Below are 24,194 nucleotides of genomic sequence, written 5' to 3' on the forward strand. Positions count from 1 at the left end.
CCTACGCATCCTTCATCTTCTTATCCTCCTTTCTTTCTTCTAATCAGAAAGGCTCTTCAAACTCCTTTGCATCACTCTGTGTATTTGACCATCTCAAAATTGAGGACATTGAATTTGAATTAATATAGGAGTTCAGAAATTCACTGTATTCTCCACCAAGAGTAATAATGGTGTCTTTATTTTCTTTCCAAATTGTTTCCTCATTAGTGCAAAAGTAACATGTTTATGGATGAAAAAGAAAACATGTCATATATATCATGTTTTATAACCTAACTTTTTTCATATTTTTAATGACTATCTGGCTTTCCATTATACTCATGTATTATAATTTAGATCATAATGCTTTAAAAATCTTATTGTTGTAATAATATAAAAACATCTCTAAGTTTGGAGTACAATATTTATTTTTACTTCTCATACTAGAAACTAATCAGAAATAATTAGCCTGTTTCTCCAGAGGAAGGAGCTTACTCACCCAAGGATGGTCATGATACTATTATGAGGATGCATGGGTATGATTGGGCTTACACAATGTCAGAAAGCATTCTTGTGGTCAGGGCGAGACAATGAACGGTAACAACAGAGCCTTTATACCAGCATTTTCCAAACTTGGTTCCCCAAGTCTCAAGTGTTACAAGAATATAGCAGTGGGATGGCTAGAAAATGTTTTTAATACTTCTAAAAGCTTGAGAAGAAATATCCATTTGCCTACATAAAGGCAATATGAGCTAAGTAAAGCACTAACTTTTTAGGATTTGCTAATGCTACATTGATAAACTCATAATATTTAGAATTTCTTATTGACAAAATATTTTCCCAAAATTGCTTAAATAGTTTGGGGTAGACAAAAATCTTTCAAATATTGTAAAGCCCATGCTGACAAAGTAATCAAAATGTTCTTGATAATGAAAAGAAATTATTGAGTTATTAACTTAGGAAGATTTCTAAAACAAATACTTATAGATTTTGGCTGAGCCTTTCAATACACTCCTTTGTGAAAACCTAGTTTAGACATTCTCCTGGGACTTCTGCAGCAGGAGTAACAATGCATTTGGCCACCTGGTGTAGGAGAGATAGCATGAGGACCGGTACCCGAGAAAATGGATGTGGAAAAGAAAAGCCCAACAAGTCTGTTTGGAATAAAAACAAAGTATCAGTCAAGTCCTGGTGGTCATGTTCATATTGTGTTTGCAACTCAAATGATTTCAGGGCAGAGAATATTAGGCCCTTGAGAAAGCAGAAGTAATCAATAGAATAAAAATCATGAAGGATTAATGCTACTGTGGAAAAAGTATTTGGTTGGGTTATATTCTAGCCTCTGAAATCAGGGTGACTGGGATTTTAATTCCATCCATCACTTACCAGTGACATGGTTTTGGGAAAGTTACTGAATCACTGTTTCTAAATATCCCCATTTATAAAATGTGGATAATAATATCTAATCCATATCTGCTGAATTTTAAGTGTGTGTTTGTATATGTTAAGCACTCCAAAAAAAGAGTTGTTACTATTTTTTCCTGGATGACCTTGGGCTAGACACTTAAATTTCCTTATTTTTTAAGTGTAAAACAAGGGGCTTTGACTAGATGATCTATAACTCCATGATCACTGAGATACTTTTGGAATGCTTATTTTTTAAATACTTAATAAACAAAAGCATACTAAATTTAAATCCAACAAGGAATGAGCTTACAAAATGAACTCTCATTTGTCAGTGCCCTAATACTTGACTTTCTTCACCAGTGTTGTGTTTTTATACCTTGAACCCCATGATTACCAAGTTTTTCATTGGTGAGTTATTTGTATCATTCTTCTGATTTCAAAATGTCAATATTGGGGTCAGTCTTCCCCACCTTAACTATCCAAAATGACTCCATGTTTATGTATACAAGTATTAAAAAGTCTACTGTTTTTTTTTTTTTCACTGGGACCCTGAAACCTTGGATACAAGGGAGTTGTCAAACAAAGGTTAGTAACTGCTAGGTCAAACTTATCCATTTCCAAGGTAGAGACTGTGATAAGTTAACTCAGCTGGTTAATGCTAGCACAGCCTGAAAGGGAACTGATCCCTCTGCTTTGAATGGAATAAAAAAAAAAAAAAAAAAATTCAATAGTGAGTCAGTGGTGTTATCTCCATTTAAAATGACCAGCATGTATTTTCCTTTTTAGTTCTATGACCTAAAAATGTTTTTATGGCATTCAGCCAGGAGAGACTCTAACAAGCCATGGACTCATACACAGAACAGTCATCAATCCTTTGCTACCTGAACGTTGGTTTCAAAACCTCTCCAGCAGAATAAAAGGTAAAATAAATTGCCAGGTTTAAATTTAATATCTAGTTCCCATGCTGGATAATTATGGTTGTGTTGGAAACCTTGATAAGAGTGGTAATGTGTAGCTCAATCTATAATGTGCAATGTATCAACTAAAATTTTATACTGGATTCTTTCAGTAGACATGGCTCCTGTGTGACTATGAAATACAAAAGGCATCAGGCACCAAAACCTGAATACCAAGCCTTAGCCCTCTTCTCCCAAATACATGTGTGCACGCAGGTGCACACACACACACACACACACACACACACACACAAATATTAAAAAATAGAACAAAATGATGACATTGATGAGAAAACATAATCAAACTTAAATATGTAAAATAATTTATAGAAATGTAGACAAGGAGAGCTTCTGCATAGGCTTTCAGTGTAAAAGAAGCAATAAATAAATAAATAAATAGCATTTTGAAACCTGCTGCATACAACACTCTGAAGGCATGACCCTCTTCTGCTTCAAACCCTTCCATGGCTCTCCAGCACCACCAGAATGTTTAGTTCCTTTAACAAGCTCTGATTTCTAACCTTGTGTGAATTGTAAGTGTATGAAGGACTTATAATGTAGCAAGTAATGAGCTCAGAGCTGGGTCTGCAATGCTGAACAGATACACCATCTGATTTCTTAGATTTTAATCTACTGGGAGTGATAGACATTACTCAAACAGTTACAGAAAGGAATATGAAAGTACATACATAGTTCTTTAAAAGAGAGGTACGTGGTGTATTTAATGTAGTCTAGAGTTTTCAGGCAGAAGAAAAAACAAAGACAAGAGCCCTGTAGCAGAAACTGACAGGATACATTTGAAGAATTGCAAAAGGGATACCGAAATAAAGAGACGATTCGGAAGCTATAGACAAGATGTAGGTAGGTGATAAGAGAAGTAGGTGGGCGCCAGATCTTGAGAAACCCATGGGTTATGTTTTGGTATTTACCCTAAGAGTACTGGGAAATCATTAATGTGTGTTTTAAGCAAGGGACTCCCTTGATCAGTTTGGTATCCTAAAGCAAGAGTTGGCAAAAATGTCCCTCTGGTCAACCCTCACCAACTGCCTGTTTTGTAAATAAAGTTTTATGGGAGCACAGCCATATCCATTTATTTACACATTCTCTATGGATGCTTTTGAGCTACAATGACAGAGTTGACTAACTGCAACAGAAACATCCCACAAAGCTGAACATAGTTACCATCTGCCCCTTTACAGAAAAACTTTGCCAACCCTTATTCTGAAATATTACTGTGGCTTCTGGGTAGAGAATGTACTTGAGGGACCAAGAATAGACATGAAAAGATCAGTTTAAAGAATGTTGTTTTTAGTAGTACAGGCCAGAGATAGAAGCTTAAATTAAGTGGTATTGATGTCAGAGATACAGAGCTACTGATGAATTTGAGAAAGATTTAAGAAGTAAACTGAACAGAAATTAATAATTTATTGGATACAGTGCATGGAGCAGAGGGAAGTTTTAAGGACAAATTTTATGTTTACATCTTGTACTGCTAGATGGATGGTATTGTCATTTACTAGACATGTACCAGATTTAGGAGAAAGACTGTAAGTTTAATTTTGAACTCCTTGGGTTTGAGCTGTCTTTGAAACACTCAAGAAAAGATACAAAGTTCTCAGTTAGGGTTGGAGCTCAGATAAGAAATCTGAAGTAGAGACAGAAGGTTGTGACTGTATGCGAATAGGAGCCATGGGTGTGGAGGAGATTGCCTAGAAAATATTATGGCCCAGGAAGAGAAATTTAGTAGAAGCCTTGAGGAATGCAAATGTTTCTGAGCTAGGTAGAATGAGATGCCCCACAAAGGGAAACAGGAAGGGAACATGTTAGAAAGATGGAAAGAAAAAGTCTGCTTTCAGAGAAATCTAGGGAAAAGAATGCTTTGAGAAGGGCAGAGTAATCAACAGAGGGTGAGCACTAAGCAAAAATTCCATTGGATGTAAGACAACAGAAATCACTGATGGCCTGAGGGAGACTTGTTAAATGTGGTGATGGAAGCTGAAGCAAGACAAGATCAGAAGTAGAAATTGTAGCTGTATAGGAAGGTTGTATAGGCAATTCTTTTAAACAGTTGTCTGAAGAGGGAGAGGCATTATTTGATATCTCCATCCCACTGAGACTAACTGGTAGGCTTAGTTTCCTGCAAAGATTTCTCTGACACTCCATCTTCAACCTTGAGACCTTTTGTATTAAAGCTTACTTACTTAAGTTTCCACATTACTCTTTCCGTAGCACATATTACACTCTTTGGCCACTGGTGGTCTCTTTTCATTAAATCATAACAATTTCAGTGGTAAAGTTGAGTCTTTTTTACAACTATACCCTCAGAACTTAGCTCTTAATAAGAATCTGTTGATTTTAAAAGCAGAACAAATAATGTAATAGAATTCCCACGGCTATATTTATGTATATATATGCACACATGTGTGTATGTGTGTGTGCACACAATCATACATACATTGATTTTGAATTAAACCAAAAGAAACTCCTGTGTTATAGGGATGTAATTAGCCTAAATTTTTTTTATGTCTTAGTTCAAACTTTATTAAAGAAACTGTCTTTTAATTGCTGCTATCACTTAAAAATTCTAAAATTAATGAAATTTAAATACTTAAAATTTTAACATCTTAATAACATGCTATTAGATTATGATTATATTTGATTTATCCTGTGTAAATTATTATATGTCCCAGCGGAATTAGTTACTAGAAACAGAACTATCTATAAGTATGCTTCAATAAACTGAAGACTATATATTTTTTCCCAAATGTGAAAATATGAAAAAAAATGAACATATATCCTTTAGATTTTTTGAGCTGAAGTCAAGTATATGAAATGTCAGTATAAGAAGTGTATTTCAAGAAAATCTAGAAATAACAACATAGAAAATGGTATCTTTTAGTAAAATTTTACAAATTGCAAACCAACTAATAGTGTAGATGTTGTTATTCTTATGTTAGTTTTGAAAGCAAAATGTTTTGTACCAGAGAATAACATGTATTTTACTGTAGGAAACACACTTCCTCACATATTAGAAGAATGGAAATCATCTACCCATCAGCTGTCACTTCAGATCTGAGGCAGCAGAGTGGGCTCCTAGGCAACTGCTGGAAATATCTCAGAAGTATCTGTTCAGAAAGATGTGGTCGGATGCATATACAGTGCAGTGGTATTGCTGCTAACATGGTGTAGGAGCACATTCCTATTATTCCCACCACAGAACAGCACTAGAGAACAGAAGCCTGGAGAAGCACCTGTAACTTTCCTTGCCACTGCTGAACACTCATCATTGCCTTGGACTTTTTTTTCTTCTTTTTTTTAGTTTTTAAAACACTTCATTTCTATTAATGACTTTTTCATTTTATTTTTTTCAGAACAGCTTTAGGTTTACAACAATATTGAGAGGATTTCCTCATTATTAGACGCAGGTTGTGAATTTTGGCAGGAATATCAAAATCTGGTTTTGTGTTCTTCCCAGGGCACATGTGGCACATGCTGTTGATCTGTCACAATATTGCTGATTTTAACTTTGATCACGTGCTGCCTACCAGGTGCACCACCAGGTGTACATACAGATAAAGGTACTACTTTCTGCTATGTAATTAATCATTTATTTGTGGAAGCTATTTTGACGTAATTGTCCTATTCTTCATCAAACTTTCCTCAATTTCTATTGATAATTTTCTAGCTCCATCATTTCTCGGTTTTCCAGTACAAGTAGGAGCTTTTTCTTCTCCTTATTTATGTATATCAGTATCTCTTTATGGATTTCTACTTTACTAAGTTATAGTTCATTAATCTCATCATTTATTTTAATGCACAAATGCCCCAGGTCTGGGAAGCCCATAGCCCCTTCAAACTGTATCCTGCATTCTTTTGATATATCCCTATTTATTTTTTCACATTCATCACAATAATTTCTAAGTTCAGTTTGAAATTTCCTTGTCCATAGCCTTGGAACCAGCTCCTTCTCCAAGGGGGTCTTGATTCCTTTTAGTCAAGATTAATATTTAGAAATCAAGGTCTGGGCACTTAGTGTGATCTTTTTGATTGATTCTTTAAGTGTACTCATAGTATGCTTCCAGGTCCCCTCATTTAAGAAATACACACAGAAATATACTGTAACACATACTCATACAGGTACTTACACATATGTAATTTCTGTCTAACTCTATCTATCTATCTATCTACCTATCTATCTATCTATCTATCTATCTATCTATCTATCTATCTATCTAACCATCCATCCATCCATCCATCCATCCATCCATCCATGTCTTTCTACTGATACCTTAACTTCTAATCCAACACCGTAGCATATGATCTGTTCCTCCACATTTTCCTATTTGTAACTCAGTGGTACCATTACAATCCCATCGGGATATTTCAGAGTTGCAATTGTTCTACATCCTTACCAATACTTAAATTCTTTTTTTATTTTAGCCATTCCAGTGGTTAAATAGAGATATCTTATGTGGTTTAACTGACATTTCCCAATTGCTAATAATGTTGAGACCTTTTCATATTCTTGTTGGTGGTTTATATATCTTCCTTTGTGAAGTGTCTATTCATATTTCCTTCCATCTTTATTCAGTTGTTTGTTTTTTTAGTATCATGTTGTATATGAGTCCATTCTATATTCTACATTCTATATAGAATTCTTGTCGGATGTGTCATGAATATTTTCTTGACAGCCTATGGATGACTCTTCCCATTCCTTAGTAGTGTCTTTTGATGAGCAAAATTTCTTTTCAGACATTTTTGATGAAGTTTAATTTATTGTCTTTTGTCTTAACCCTGAAGGTTATTCTTTTCTGTATCCTGTTCTTTGTTTAAAGTCAATTGCACTACACTACCTTCACAACTTCATTTTTATCATAAAGATTGAAGTCAGGTTTGTTATTTCTGCCAGTTGTGTTCTTCTTTTTCAAGATTACTTAGTTGTTCCATACCTATCACATTTACATAATTTTAGAATCATCTTGTTAATTTTTATTTGAAAAAAGAGATCATGCTGGAATTTACATTGCCTATTAACTTTCATTTTCTAACAAGAAGATAAACAACAAAAAGTAAAATGAGGACAAATTTTACTTGGATTTAAGTTTAAGAAAAATTTTCTTCAGTGAGTCCTGAAACTTTTGAATGAAGCCTTTTTTTAAGCTTTACAAATTTATGCACTGATAGGGATACATGGTTGGTTGGAAAATGTAAAGGTACCATAGAATTTCTAAATTTCATAAACAGCCATCTATAACTTAAGAGTTTCTCAATATAATTTCAGAACTAGAATACTCTGCCATGATTGCATTGTAAGTTTAATGGAAGTGTGTTTGAATATTGCATTGTAAGCTTAGAGAAAGTGTATTTCAAAAGTCTTTATAGAATTGTATTTAATGAAATAATTTTTGATGGAATTAATATTGAGCTGCCATATTTAGAGTTCATTCTTTGGAATTTCTAGTAAGTTTTTCCAATAAATAAAACAGAAAGGCAGCTTTCTCATATAAATAACCTTGCAATCTCAGTAGTGTTCTTGGTTAATATATAATTTTCAAGCCACATTGAAAAGCAAAGCAAATGACAAACAAAAATTTAATACCAGTTCCTAACTGATACTTAGCAAAAGTTTATAAAAGAACTACGTGTGGTGTGTTTCACTTGACATGATCTTTTGTCAAAACCCTCCCTCTTCCCAGCACTGCTAGGGAAAGTGTCTCTAAATGAGAGCCTGAAAACTCAGATCAACACTTCAAAAAGATAGAGATGCTATTAGCACAACTATTCATGGTAGCTTTAAATCCTAATCATACTAACCAGATCTTGCCTACTCTTCAATCTTCTTCCAGGATCATAACATCACAGGGATGGACAAGGAAGACTTAAAAGTCAGAAATGCCGTTTCATTTCCGTGAAAAACTGTTGGAGTCAGAGAAAATGAAAAGAATTAGAACAATGTACTTGTTAACTGTTTCATAAAGTTAAATTTATTCATCTTCTTTCTGTGCCCTTCTTGCTTTTATATTAAAACATCTCCTACTTTATGAAATTGAAATGAAAATTTACATACATACATTTATTTGTTAAAATAAAAAGTTGGTTGTAGGTCACCAAATTCAGGAGAGGAAAACTTTTGATTTTAAGACAATCTTTCTGTCTCTTTGATGAATGCTAGAATGACCCTTATAATATCCTTGATAATAGTAATTATATTAGGTAGATTATAATATGCAAAAGTCAGGATTTATCGGACATATTCTTATATGCTAGAAGTAAGTTGATATGAGTACTAGGATAACTCCATCAGGGTTTACCTGATTGCCTAGAGTCCAGCTCATCATGTGTTTCATGAGCCAGATAGTCTCTTAGAAGGACAATCCATGCATGTGTCACAGACTATGATTACTAATATAGGGAATGAAGCTTTTTAAAAAACTACACCAAGCCTTCTCAAAGTAGAACAATAAGAAGTCAAATTCCATCACTCTAAGAAACAACTCAGCCCAAAGTCAGAGAGACAGAGAGAGAGAGAGACAGACAGACAAAGAGACAGAGAGAGAGAGGCAGGGGAGAGAAGAGGTGGGCTTATAAATTGAACTTCTTTCATTATTCTGCCTTCCAAGCAGCAACATTTTTCTTGACAGAAAATTATTTTATTTATCAAAGTATTTTGAACTTTTGAAAAATGATTCCCCACCCTCAACCCACAGTATGGTTCAGTCTGAAAAGTGATGTCAAAATAAGGATGACACACATCTCTGCCTAGGAAAGAAAAACTCAGAGAAGAGAAGATGGTGAGCATGAGAAATGGAGAATATAAGGAGGTATGAAGAGTGAGGATCTGAGCAACATGATTTGCAGCCAGTGAAAATATATATATATAACAGCCATGACAGTGAAACAATTTTCAAAAACAAGTTCTATTTTAAGTAGTTTAGATTGTGGTCCTATTAAATAACTATCCTCTTTTATCCCAAATCTTCAGTCTGAGGAAATGAAGACAAACAAGATGACTTCAAGTCTAAATTGCATAGGCAGAGTGGGAAAAGGACTAAATTTTTTTCTGTCTGCAGTGTGAAAAGGACCTTTGGTTAGCTCTCTAGCTCTGTTTCCCCTAGCAACCAAAGGAGTAAAGTGTCAACTGTACAACTTGGTTATGACTTCTGTGACCCATGTTTGGTGAATTGCATCTAAACAGGAAGAAACTATAAATGCAATATCTGACAGAAAGCCATACTGAGAGATATGTACTTGGAAGGGCTCCTGTCAACATGGTGACGATCCCTCTTTCCCTGGAACATCTTTATGAGGAGCAACTACACCTCTCAGTTGATTGGGGTAGCTGACTTCCTCTAACAGGTACTTCCTTATGACTTTAAATCTCACAGTTTCTAGGGAATAGAGAAGCACTTCTAAGTATTGAATGTGACTATAGGAGGAATCATTTAAGTTAGCATTCAAATTCATAGACCTAACAAACATAAATTTAATAGGAGAGAGATGCTTGTTTGTAGGGGGTGTTCCAATTTTTAACCAGGCTAGTCATAAAGTTCTAGGCCATCTTAACCCAGTAAATTGCTGAATCTTAACCAAGGAGTTTTTTAGAGTTTGGGTCCTTCATCCTGCTTGTTCAGGAGACTGAGGCTTCTAAGAGTCTGCAAACATTTGCATTGTTCCAGGGGAACAGTAAAAATAAAATGACCTTTTCTATCCTAGTCAGTGTACTTTTGTATCACTAAAATGGGAATTATACATAGTAAGAGAGCTTTTACCATTGTCTGAGCATCAACTTTCAAAAGGGGAAGACATCAGGTCATCTAGATATCATACACACCAGAAATAAACAAAAATCTCTTACTTTCCGTAGGCATGAATTCTATAAAAGCCAACTTCTACCCAGTTCCTGGGAAAGTTAGCCAGGGCTTCCTGTATTTGGGAGAGCCTTATGAAGAATTTTTCTGACAAAACAGCACATCTTTTTAAATGTTTTGAATAATTTCATCTTTTTTTTTTTTTGTGCAGGCATACTAAGCATCCAGTGCTTCCAACATTCCTCTTTCACTCAGAAAATTTTGTTGATGCCACAACAGCACTAACCAAGCAAATTAGACTGTGCTATAGGAATTATTTTGTTAGGCATTTCTCATGGTTCAGTCAAATTTCTTCTAGACCTTGTTATAATCTGTTCGTCCATTTTCTTTTGTGAAGCATGTCTTTGAAAATGAACAGATTTTGTCTGCTATGTTTTAACAGCAGCTTTTGCAGCTCTGTCAGCAGGATGAACTACTGATACCTGAGCAGGTGGTTATAAAGTTCCTAACAAATCTGCTATCCTTTTTTTCATGAGTTTTTTTCTTTAGTTCCTACTGAAATTAAAACTCTATTTTTAGAAGTTTGCTACATTGCATGACAGATATCAAGCATATATTTATTGGTAGTATATATGTTATGGATTTATTTCAAATCTGTATCCACAACTTCCAGTTCAAGTAACTGCTATGAACTTGCCTGCTTGTGTAAAAACAATTCCAGACAAAATATAGGCTTCCAGAGTTTTACAATAAATCACTATAGCATAGGAAGCCTTAAGCTGGCCATTTTATCTCAAGTACATGACCTATCAGTAAATATTATCAAATAAACAATGTAAATAGGAGTATCAGGTTGGGTTTTTCAAATTTTCATCTCCTCAAAGCTGAGGAAGAGACTATAGCCAATTTCAGTTGTTCAAAAGCCTATTCAGATCCTAGAGACCAAATCAGAAGATCAGGAGAATTATGTAATTTCCCCATCAAGGTTTGGTTCATTCTGCAAAAGCTAGACCACTCCACCTACAATGCTACAATGTTGTACTAGTCCCCAGAATTATCTATGTTTTTCATAGAGGTCCATTTTGTCTGCAAAAAGGGCTGATTCCCAGATTGTGACACATTGTCCCCTACAGCTGACAACAGATGACCTAAATGTTTTACCTCAGTTAAGAAAAGTTCCAACTACTGAGGACTCATGCATCTATGAAGCAAAGAAAATGTCAACAAAGCCAAAGTATTAGTTCTGCATTATTCTTTAGCTTCAGAAGCTACCAGCAAATCATCTGTTTTTGAATAGTTAGACTCCTCTGGTAGGACAAATTTCTTAGTTTCCTATAAATGACTAGAGAAAACATAGAGGAGTCTTGAAACTTGTGAAGACTTTTTTACCATAATTATTGGGGTCCTTCATAAGTAAAATAAAACAAAAACAGACTGGGCCACTAGAAAGAAAGAACACGAGGCAGAATGTAAACTGATCACAGAAAAAGATTTGCAGACAATGGTATGAAAGTCAAAATACCTCCAGGGTCAGAAACTACAGGGATTAATAAGACAACAAACTTTTCTGTGACCTCATACAAATATATATAGGGGTCAACCATATTTATCAAATTTACCTTCCTTTTTTTATTGGGAAATTTGAGAATACTACAGAGTGAATGTCCCTTTTGAAAATTATGTGTTGTCTTTCTAATTCTTTTATAGCCAGTTTTCTTCTTTCCAAGTGAGCTTTTGACACAGGATGTTGTTTTACCCAGGGCCATGGCTTTTCCTTTTCCCAAGGGAGCTCCACAAACACCCCATCTGGAGTACAGAACATGATAATCTTTAATTTGCATAGCAAGCCTCTCCCCAGTAGGTTTACAGGAGATTCAGCAGAAAGAATGCCTGTTTCTCAGTCCGAGAACCTATCTGTATGGGAATTGTGGAGGGCAAGGAACAGGTAAAGGATGACTCAAAATAGCAACAACCTGATCTGTCACCACATGGAAGGTGAGAAATTTCCATGAAAATTGTAGAATAAGTAGCTATTAGAAAAGGCAAGAATGGATCAGCCTAAGAAGTTATTGAGCCACATGGTTCATTAGTTCCCACCTCTGAGATTCTCTCAATCTGTCCATTTTGAGCCATTTGCCAAGTATTTCCTAGCTGAGGGTTGTCATATTAGGTTCTTACAATCCTCTTATCTTTACAGGTCCTACATCCTTCAGTCTCTTCCCTCAATCCCTCTTCCAATGTCCTAGCCTTTTGAAGTAACAATTTGCCATCTCTTTTCTTGCTTTCATCCCTTTATAAATTGACCAGAGTAGGGATTATTCCTTTTAGTAGAGTTCTAATCGAGCAGCCAACACAGCAGTCTACTCTCTTCTTTGTCCTTTTCTAGATTATTCTCAAACTGAATAGTACTGATAAAATTTGAGTTACAGTCTGTCTTTGCCATCCCACCACTTTTTCCTTAACTAGCTTGGACAGTTGGCAAGAGAGTTGAGACAAACGTGCTTAGGGCCAGAGGGAAATTTTGATCTGCTTTTGGATATCTGCCAATAATTTGAGAGTCTCAACAAACCAATGATGGAAATCAGGGGACACTTCACCCACCTTTTGAGCACACAGCTGCAACTTCTCCCAGCTTACCTTTACCAGAAAGGTAGCGAGTACGACTATTAACAGCCACTCAAAGAATCTCTAACAGCTGTCGCTCTTCCACGGCGGGGGAGGGGGCACAAGTTCCCTCGGTGATTATCTAGACTATGACATTTGCTTTATCAAAGGAGGAAAGCCTGCTGGTTGCAGAATTCCAGGCAGTCTAGCTGGCACGCCTCTTCCATGTGTAGAGCTGTAAACTGAAACATGCTCCTGAGTATTTCCACAGATTACTGGGACAAGGGAAAAGAAGCCTTTAAACAAGTTATGTCTGCTAGTGAGAAAGGCACGTACACGAATTAACCGGGAGTCCTGGGTAGCTTCTAAACGGCATTAGATTTGCTGGCTATCCAGATAGGAAGCGCTGATCTTCCTCTCACTGAGGAGAAACGTAACTTATGTGGCACTTTGGTCTCCTTTCCTGTGTTGGTGTGCATCTTCTTAACACCTTGTTTGTTTGCCTTTTTCCAAGTGACTAGTGCAGGTACTCTCCATCCTGCTGCCTTCATAAGGGGACACAGTCTTACACGCAAGTTCTTAATCATTCGATGGTTCTTCTTATCATGTCAGCCCTTCTAGCTAAGCGGTGTGTGAATGCAAAGTGACTCCTGAAGGTAGAATCTGGTTTAAAACATGAAGTGGACCCAAGACTAGGCTCCGAGGTACACAGTCTTGTGTCCTCAAACAGAGCAGGGAATTCATTAGGAGATTTAAAGGAAGTGTTCTCTTCCCTCTTTACAGGGAAAGCCACTAACGACAGGAGCTACCCTTTTAATAGATTATCGCCTCTTACTCAGAGGTAGAGGCAGAGCAGGGAGAAGAGCCAGCAGAGAAAGGAGGAGGAGGTTTCTGTGAAAGAGAAAGTACCTTTAATTCTCGATTCCTCTTCTGTTTTCTTTCCAATTTTTCCTTCTGTCTATGCAAATCATTTTTACTTTCCTCTTAGAATCATATTCATCTCATAAATATCCATTTGCTTGAAATGAGGTCCTTCCAAGTATCTCTACAAATATGTTAATTTATCCAGATTAAAAGAACTGTCCTCAGACCACTGCAGGACTGATTCTCCTGTGTACATCCTTTCAAACTTGACACAGTGTAACTGTTTAAGAAAGAGATTTGCAGACAACACTCAAGTCTTCCCATATTTTCCAACTCAATGGTGATCCTTATAGGATTTTAGAGACCATGTGACTCATGCTTATTCAATACTAAAATATTGAATTTGAAGAGCTTGGTTTTTCTTACTAGTTTTCCTGAAGAGAATGTTACTGAAGAGGTTCATTCTGCCTGACGCAAAGCAAGCCAAAACGTTGAGATGCCCAGGTTTGCAGAAAAGAGGATTTAATCACATGGCAGCCAAGCCAAGAAACAGGAGAACTAGTTTCAGATCTGCCTCCCTGAAGATGAAAGTTCTAGTATTTATAGGATAAAGAATAAAGAAGCAGGGTGGTCTGAGGCATGGGGAGTGTGGGGAAAGAGGATTGGAAAAAAGGTGCAGTAATCATCGTTCTGCACAGGTGTGATTCAGCTACAGGTCTCTGCACGTTCCAAAATGGAGGTGCTCAGGAGGATCTGAGGGTGGAGTCTTCTGCCCTCTGACTTTAAAAGGTCGCCGAGAGGACACCTGCTCATGCCCATTTGGCGGGTCAGTGGTCCTATCCAGTCTTAACCAGCTCAGCTTAAACTAGACACAGCTGACTCCAAATTCCTGGAGTCAGGAACAACAACTTGGGCAAACATCTTATCATTTAGCCTCCCCTGCTTGGAGGACAGGCAAGCCTTCACAAGACCTTGATTAGTGAAGGCAGATGAAATGGATTTAATTAATCATTACCCCCAGTTTCAAGAAGTCAGCTATAGGGAAGACTTTATTTTTTTATTGTGGTATAATTGGGTTATAATATTATATTAGTTTCAAGTGTACAACATAGCGATTCAAAATTTTTACAGATTACACTTAATTTAATGTTATTGTAAATTATTGGCTATAATCCCTGTTCTGTCCAGTATATCCTTGTACCTTGTTTATTTTATACATAGTAGTTTGTACCTTATTCTCCTCCTCCTATCTTGCCCTTCCCTCTCCTCACTGGTTACCACTAGTTTGCTCTCTGTATCTGTAAGTCTGTTTCTGTTTTATTATATTTATTCATTTGTTTGATTTTTAGATTCCACATATAAGTGATAATATACAGTATGTGTCCTACTCTGACTTATTTCACCAAGCATAATACCCTTGAGGTCCATCCATGTTGTTGCAAATAGCCAAATTTCATTCTTTTTTATGGCTGAATAGTATTCTATTGAATATATATATATATATATATTATGTATATACACGCGCACACACACATCTTCTTTATCCAGTCATCTGTTGATGGACACTTAAGTTGTTTCCATATCTTAGCTGTCGTAAATAATGCTGCTATGAACATTGAAGTGCACATATCTTTTCAAGTTAATGTTTTCATTTTCTTCAGATACATACTCAGGAGTGGAATTGCTGGATTACATGGTAGTTTTGTTTTTAGTTTTTTTAGGGACATTCCATACTATTTTCTACAGTGGCTGCACCAAATTACACCCCTGCCAACAGTTTACAAGGATTCTCTTTTCTCCACATCCTTACCAACATTTGTTATTTGTGTTCTTTTTGATGATAGCCATTCTGACATGATGAAGTGATACCTCATTGTGGGTTTGATTTGCATTTCTCTGATGATTAGCGATTTTAAGCATTTTTTCATGTGCCTGTTGGTCATCTGTATGTCTTCTCTGGAAAAATTTCTATTTGGGTCTTGTGCCCATTTTTAAATTTTTTTTTGATACTGAGTTTTATGTGCTGCTTATATATTTTGGATAATAACCCCTTATCAGTCATATCATTTGCAAATATTTTCTCCCATTCAGTAGGTTGTCTTTTTGTTTTGTTGACGGTTTCCTTCAATATGCAGAAACTTTTAGGTTTAATTAGGTACCATTTGTTTATTTTTAGTTTTATTTCCTTTGCCTTAGGAGATATATCACAGTCTCTTCAATAAGTGGTATTGGGAAAACTGAGCAGTTCCATTTAAAGAATGAAATTAGAACATTTTCTCACATCATATACAAAAATAAAATGGATTAAAGACCTAAATATGAGACTGGAAACCATAAAACTCCTAGAGGAACACATAGTTAATTCTTCTACATAAATCACAGCAATATTTTTTGGGATCTGTCTCCTAAGGCAAAGGAAGGAAGACTTTTTATAATTCAGGGTCTCCTGTCTCACTGTTGTGTGGCCACAGACTCAATTGCCCACTCAATTCAGGAACTGCCAGACTCATCCCACCCTTGTCGCCAAAATTTATGGGGAATATAATTAACAATAAACTCTATCTCAACCCAGAAATCCTCTCCACAAAGATGATAGAAAAAAGAGACATTTTTGTTGCTGAATGCGTATCCAACCAGAATGTGATTTCATCATAGGGAATCTGCTAAGAGATTGCAAGGCAGAAAGGAATCTCATCCTTATATACAACCAAACAGATACAATTACATAGGATTCCAAGATAAACAATAACTAGTCCTCAAGTAAGAAGACTGGACAGAACCATTTGTCACGCACCATTCACCCTGACTTTCTCTGGTAATTGGGGTCTTAGCCAGAGGAAAACAAATGTTTCATGCCTTTATGACAGGAGGTAGTTTAGCAAATGGGAGCAAGAGACTCACTGAAATTAGGCTCCTATCCTTTCACAGAAGCTGGACTTAGGAGTACCATCTCCCTTGATGTTTACATTTCACAGATATGGTCCTCTGGTCTTTGTTGAAAACACACCTGGGGCAGAAAGCAGACAAAAGGCCTATTCAGTTTAAAAAGGGATTTATATACATTTTAAAGGAAGGAGAAAGTGCTTGCAATTACCAGTTTTCTAAAGTAAATGTTCTAAGAAAAAAAAAAATGGAAGGGGTCCCTTCCCTTCTTTTCAACAAGGAGAATTAGAGGCTTCTTATTTTTAATGTATTTGCCTTTAACATACGCTGGGTTATTATTTTTTACCATAAAACATAATCTCCCCATAACACGTAAATAAATAGGAAAATTCACAAAGAACATCCGAACTGTGAAGTTATTAGTATTGAATTATGCTGCATAATTCTTTTTCTCATTTTGGAAAAGCAAAAACCACAAACATGCTTGTCTGTGTTAACAATTTTACTCCCTTATGTATAGATAAAACTGATAGGCAACTTAATAGACAATAGAAACAGCCTCCATGATTCATAATCGCTCTCCCTAGTTATTAAATTCTTATTCTAAATAGCTGATAACGAATGGGAGTATTGGTGATCGCTCTTTCCCCTGCGCTGCTCATTATTCTCATCATCACTGCGTGGACTTTAACATGCATTCACGCTTTACAGACTACTGTTCCTATCCACAGCTATCCAACTAATTAATTATTTTTGATCTTAACATTACTCATATAAGCATCATATTTCACTGAGCATCGAGGTTAACTCAGCTAGTGATTCAACTGAAGCTGCTAAGGGGAATATTTAATTTTTGAAAGGGATCCTCCATCCAGCATACTAGAAATACCGGAAGGACTTATTATCTGTATCATATTCTCCAGCTCTTTTTTAACTTTGGAAAGTTTTCCTGGAGTTCACAGCACATTAAGAAGAATGAATATGACATAAGGAAAAAATCATACCAAGTTTCAATGCTTCTTCGTAAGCTGTAATGACGTATTTTATGGCAATGCTGAGATTACTGTATTCACTAAAGGGAAGTTATAATACAGCCATGATTTTTTTTTTTTGATGGACTGAAATAAATTGCATTAGATAGCCAATAGAAATTCTGTGACTTTTCTTTTTCTTTATTTTTTTATATAGAAGAGTAATTTCAATATTTCTTTCAGACCTACCTCTCACTCCTAAAACTTCAGTTTGAGTTTATACTTTTTTAATAACAGAGTTGTCATAATGCCAATATAGCTAGTCAGTATAGTCAATAGTCAAATGTTTTAGCCATATATTATTCATTCATTTTCACTTGATTGACCTTCTAATTACACATTTAGTGATGTATAGAACACATGGCCTCTACTGAAAACATATGGGTGTAGTGAGGGGTCTGCATTAGAGCTAAGTTGCGGTAAAAGGTCTGAGTCTCCATCAGGCTTCTTCTTGACACAACTCTAGCGAGGCATGGAAAGGGTGCCTCCCTACTGCTGGGTGGAGGTAGAAGTCCATACTCTGACATGGTCTCTACTGATCGTGGGAATGGGGTTTTATAGGAGCCAGTGAGGTTGGAAATCTCGGTCCCACACTCACTTTCTTTGACCAGCAGAAGTGTAAGTCCCCATTTGTCCTTGCTGGCACAGATGGGGTTCGAGCCATAGCCTTTTCTGTGGCGTTTTGCCCGAGTATAGTGGTCATTATCTACAAGATTTTTGTCTTGCTAGATTCTCCCTTTCCTGATCCTTTGGTTAGAGAGAGCAGGGTTTATTGATTTTTCTAGTCTGTGTCCATTGGCATTTCCAAGCTGGCTGCTTCTTCAGCTCCAATCATGGGCTATATGAGAGAAAAAAAACCCAAGGGACTCAGTACCAAACTGATCCAAAAAAAAAACTTGTTTGGTCAAAAAACATTAAATTTTGGATTATTTTGAGGGGAATATCTTCTTTAAAATATTGAATTTCTCCATTCGAGAAAAAAGTATTAGGTTAAAAATATAAAATAGTCAATATTTTAATATCTTGATCTATAAAATCTTCATTTCACTTATTTAATTCCCATGTTTCCTTTTTTTTAAAACAGCACCAGTTGGGAAACTGGTTAATCCTTACAAGAGCAATTTTTTTTTTCTCTCCCGGAAGATGGCATGCTTAATATACTTAAATAATATTAAGTCTTAACATTCCTCAACATCTAATGCTCATATAAATAGCTTTATGTGTTCTAAAACCTACAAACTATAACATGTATAACAGTGAGATGCTGGGCCAACCTTATATTACGCTATACTCAGAAAGGGACTATGAACAGAAATGTCTGCTGGTGAGAAACCTTCCACCTAGCACCCTCAGATGACTTTCCTAAGAAACCAAGTGGTACTGTTAAGCTTCTCAATACACTTTCAAAGGATGGGAAAAGTAGAGGAGACAGTTATTATTTTTAGTGCAAATAAGGTGACTTGGTCTAGAAACTATTCAGGCGACTGTGTTTCAGGACCTGGCTTGAATATGTAAATGCCTGAATGAGATGATGCCAGCTTACTAGTTTCAGTCCAAACTTCTGAGATAGCTGCTGCATTTTAGCTTGTGCCAAGTCACATGAAAATGCCACCGTTTGAGTTCTTTCAGATCTAGTAAATCCACCACATTGTTCTCCAATTATTAAGATTCCTCATCTGGACCATGTCTGGATAGTGTCCAAAACAGAAAAGGTTCTCAAAAATCAGCTTACATAATAAGTTTTAATATTAACGACCACTTACTCAAGTTTTCAAAATCATATTAGAATTTTAAATCTATGTATCTATTCAGCCAAAAATTAAAAATAAGATTTGATATAGATAAAGGAAGAATGGCCACTCTGATGTCCATCAAACTCACCCAAATAGCCGCTTGTCACCTGTGAAAGGACCATGTCCCTTCAGGTCTTGTTCGGTGGGTTGCTAACTCCTCCCTGTTCACACCGGGCAAGGAGAGACCAAAGAAAGGGGCAGACTACTCCAGACTGGTAGGTGGCAATTTTAGTAAGCAAGGGAATTGACTCACAAGTTCTGTCTTGGGCTGATGCAGAATGAGTAGATCTCCTCACACACACATCAGAATCTTAAAGTTTCTTAAAGTTTGCAAATCGACACCAGTAAGGTCACAGGCTCCAGAAATAGTAATTCATTTTCAGCTCAGTTAGAAGTCCAGTCTCTGGCCAGAAAACATAAATTGCAAAAGTAATGAATAAAAAAACCCTGAACCTGGTATCTAAAGCTCTGCCTCCCCAGCTAGTCCAGGATTTGAGCACCTTCAGTTTTGAGGAAATATTGGCCCCGCTCACAGACACAGCCTCATCTTATCTTGTACCATATGTGAGATAGCCCTTTACTCAGGCATGTGTTCTGGTTAATGAGCATTTTATTTTCAAATATTTCAAGTCTTAATTGGGTTCAGTGACTTATATAGTCCAGATGGTCTCAACACCTCTTTACTATCTCAAGGCTGTGTTCTTGGGTAACTTCTAGCATGGGTAAGGCAAGTGGAGGGCACATTCCAAAGACAGGGGTCGAGATGAGGACCCTCTGATTCCCTGGGTTCAGCTTGCAGGTCAACCAGCAGTCATGTCCTCTCAATGACCTCCTCCAACACTGATAAACCATGTATGATCTGCCTCTACATACAGTACTCCAGAAGTGCTTGAGATAGATGTTTATATTTGCTTACATGTCTTGAATTTTTAAAAAATTTGTACTTACTCCACATTTTTTACCATGAAAAACAGGATCTTTTGGTGAGCTGGATGAAGCCCTATTGAGACAGACTGAAAAATTAATGTCACATCCTTTGGACAATCTATCTCTCAATAGATATCAATTTAATTGGAAAGGTTTGATTAAACTTACTTCAGTGAAAGTTCATGGGAAATCCTGAGACAGGATTGTATCTGGATTAGATCACTGTATTATAAAGTGCTTAGCCCCATCATGCTTGGTTGGATACTCCTGACTGGGTGGAAACTTGTTATTTTCTGTCATCTCTTTCTAAAAAGCAGGGGGTGGGGAAAAGCATGCTGATGACATGGTTCTATTGTCAAATGTAAAATTAGTTTCAAGAAAAACTGCTCTGCCAGCTAATTATTGTTGGAAAGAATAATTTTAAAACTCAAATGATCATTCTTGGCAGCTATCCTCTAACATTTAATTGGTATATCTTTACGAGTCCTAGAGAGTAGGCAAAATCATTTAGATACTTGGAGACATACTTTGAAACCTGTTCATCTTGGACAGTTTCACTACTTGACATTTTGCAACCCATGGGTATGATATTAAGAATGTTTAATAATTACATTGGATGTTTGAAATGCTTTTGACATTTCAAGGCTAAAATGTTCATGTAATACTATATAGCTCCAAACTTTGAGGTTTTGATTGACACTTAGTCCAGGATTTGAGCACCTTCAGTTTTGAGGAAATATTGGCCCCGCTCACAGACACAGCCTCATCTTATCTTGTACCATATGTGAGATAGCCCTTTACTCAGGCATGTGTTCTGGTTAATGAGCATTTTATTTTCAAATATTTCAATCTAAACTTCAATAAAATCAACTGTTTGCCAAAGCAAATGCATGTGACCTAAATTATCAGCTTAGATGATCTGCAATTAAGTTTCATGGAAACTTGCCTAAAGGAAAAGCAGTCCATTACTTCTAGGCATTTTAACTTTTATCTTTGAGTCAAATTATGCTATCAACAAGCTATAATCCTGAACTTTACAATTTTGATGGTTTACAGAATTTTTTATTTGAATTTTCATTGGCTGTTGTTTTAACTTCCACTGAGGTATACTATACGTGTAATCTGAATGTCACCAGTTCCTAAAGAGGGTATCAAAAAAATGGACATAAATTTCAAATTCGTCCAGCTAGTTTGGTTGGTCTGACCAGCACAGCATCAGGGTGTCCACCCCCCTGCAAGTATCACATCCCCACTCTCCTCATTACTACTCTACTCAAGAGTCCAGAGAAGATACCCTATCCATGGTCTGCTTCCACAGAAGCTGTGCTGCTGTACCAGGAGCTACCACTTACCAGAACTGGCCTTCGGGATGCCTTTGCCTCTCTGTCTCCTCCACCAAGCACAGTCTATCTTCCTTTTCTCGAGGGGCGGGGGTCTGTGCTATCAGGCCCTCTATCTTACCCCTTCTATTCCACATCAGGATGCCAACACTGATGAGTAATCTATTATAGCACTAGAGAAAATGAGCCTCCTTTTTACATCTTATTTATGTTAGAGGAATTTCAAGCAGTATTGCTTGAACCACAACAAATCACATAAATAGCTATTTCAGTTTTAGTTACAAGCTTCTATATCCTTAGGACCTGAACACATATTGATGTGAACAGGAATGTTATCATTTGTGTTCTTCTGCTCAGTCACCTTGACGATACTTAGTGACGGCTGGCCACTTTCGGGGTCACGTCTGGCTCCGCTATAGCAGTTTCCTACACACCTAACAGAAACGCTATTCTTGCGTTTTCCTCTGAACATGACACCATGGCGGCAAAACTTCCCTACAGGGTGATGTGTACTGCAGGGACGGGGAGGAGAGGACGGCTTTCTCCTCAAGCACTTGTCATGAAACTTGAAAGTACTAATGCTTGTTCCCATAGTCAAATGAAGTCATTTAGGAACACAACTCATGTTTATGCTGCTAATTCATCTCGCTAACCAAGTTCCCCAAACCAACTCAAGAAGGGGACAGTATCTGTAACAGCCTTTTCATTCTCTCTGTTGGTCTTTACTAGCTGGTGTTCCTGCACCAAAACAAATCTCTTCTCAACCTCACAAAAACTAAAGCATCCAAGCAGAAAACCACATGCAAATCGACACCAGTAAGGTCACAGGCTCCAGAAATAGTAATTCATTTTCAGCTCAGTTAGAAGTCCAGTCTCTGGCCAGAAAACATAAATTGCAAAAGTAATGAATAAAAAAACCCTGAACCTGGTATCTAAAGCTCTGCCTCCCCAGCTAGTCTCTACATTGGCTGGGTCTGTCTTTCTGACCTCCCATTTGTTGTAGTCCCAAGCTTATTTGCGGAAACAACTGCTTTAATTTCCTCTTTCTGGTTTAACATTTCTCAGACAATGCTCTGACTCTGGCTTAAAGGCCCTTTTTCCCGAACTGTCCCCCAGAGGCCACAGGCTGGCATTGCAGTGCCTGTCCAGCCTTGAAATTTAGCGTCCAAACGTGTAATGCAGGGCACGATGGCAGGCACATAGTAGGTGCCTGATGAATGTTTGCGGATGATTCTGAATTCAGTACCAATAATAACTATTTTATTGCGGAATTGTGCTGCTCTGCAGCTGTTTCGCATCCATTTCTGTCACACTCTATCTTTGAGCCATGCTCCCCAAGGCTTTGGCTGAGCTACAACCTAATTATAAATTAGACATCTCTGGAAAGTGTGTTCAAGTTTTTTATGACAATATTTTTTTTTGGTGGGGGAAGGAAGGGGGACAGTTGTTGTGTTGCTGGTGTTGTGTGAAAATGAATACAGCTTTGCCAACAGAAATCCAAGTTAGATAGCTCAAAATGCCACACTCAGTGGGCAGTAAACATTGAGGCAGCACTGCATGTTGCCAAAGGCTTCCCTAGATCTAGCTAAGTGCATTAACCAAAAAGCAGCCTACCTGGAAGAACTGTACAAATGTGAATTAGATCCGTTCTAGTTACAATCAAACACATAGGAAGTAACCTGTTTATGTCTTCAAATGTGAGTGGCATTCCTATGCACTGCTTCTTTGGAGAAATATCCATTATCTCAGAGTTATCAAAACTGATTTACCAAGAATATTCCTTATTTTTTGAATCCCAGTTTTAGACCTCAGTCAGCATAAGCATAGCTCTTAGGAGTACCTACATCATTTGCAGACCTGAAAAATGTCTACATTAACGCTACGGTACTAACAAATTCTACTACTTACAGGACAGTGGCAACTGAGCATTTCCCTTATTTAGGCTCAGGCATTGCACACCCTTTGGAACCCCCCCCCCCCCAATTTAAAATAGACCTAAATCACTCAGGAACATTATGCAATGTCAGCATGTACTACATCTCTATTTAACTGTTAACCCCTCGAGGGCAAGGACATCACCATTCTGTTCTGTTCACTGTGTCCCCGACAACAGAATTATTTCTTTAGCAGCCTCCTGATAAACACTGGTGACTGTACTCTTCCTAAAACAGCACTTTCCCAGGTCATCTTTCAGTTGATTTGTCAAATTCCATAAATCAAGGGTTCTTAAATGGAGGTTCATGCACAGAATTCAGGAAAGTATGTGTGTTCTGATATGCAAAAGGCTGACATTTTTATTTTCACAAACCTCCATTGAAATTTAGCATTTCCTTCAATTATGAAGGTAGGTAACAGCACAGAGCAGTGTTGTTGGTTTCTATACCTTTGTCACCAGTAGAAATCAGAGGTGATTTTACATCATATTACAGCAATTTCTGATGTTTAAGTTTCCTTTATACTCAACTATTTGAAATCACATCAGTGACTGAGTCAGCCGCTAAAATCGCACATGATTAGATTTGTCCACTTACAGATGCTAGTGTAACCTAACTTCCAAACTGTGGGCAACTCTATGCCTGGTGATCATTCTAACAACTGACAATAA

The 24,194-nt window shown here is 36.9% G+C and overlaps 1 protein-coding gene across 1 annotated transcript in view; it reads right to left on the minus strand.

Moving 5' to 3' along the window:
• FOXP2 (forkhead box P2) overlaps positions 1 to 24,194 on the minus strand; it is a 1,129,496-nt gene that overhangs the window by 818,767 nt on the left and 286,535 nt on the right. The window contains exon 4 of the mRNA XM_074367186.1: positions 8,154 to 8,255. The gene's annotated coding sequence lies outside the window, so the exon portion shown is untranslated. The remainder of the gene's footprint in view (positions 1 to 8,153; positions 8,256 to 24,194) is intronic.

The sequence above is a fragment of the Camelus bactrianus genome, chromosome 7 (genome assembly GCF_048773025.1).
Source record: "Camelus bactrianus isolate YW-2024 breed Bactrian camel chromosome 7, ASM4877302v1, whole genome shotgun sequence".
NCBI lineage: Eukaryota > Metazoa > Chordata > Mammalia > Artiodactyla > Camelidae > Camelus > Camelus bactrianus.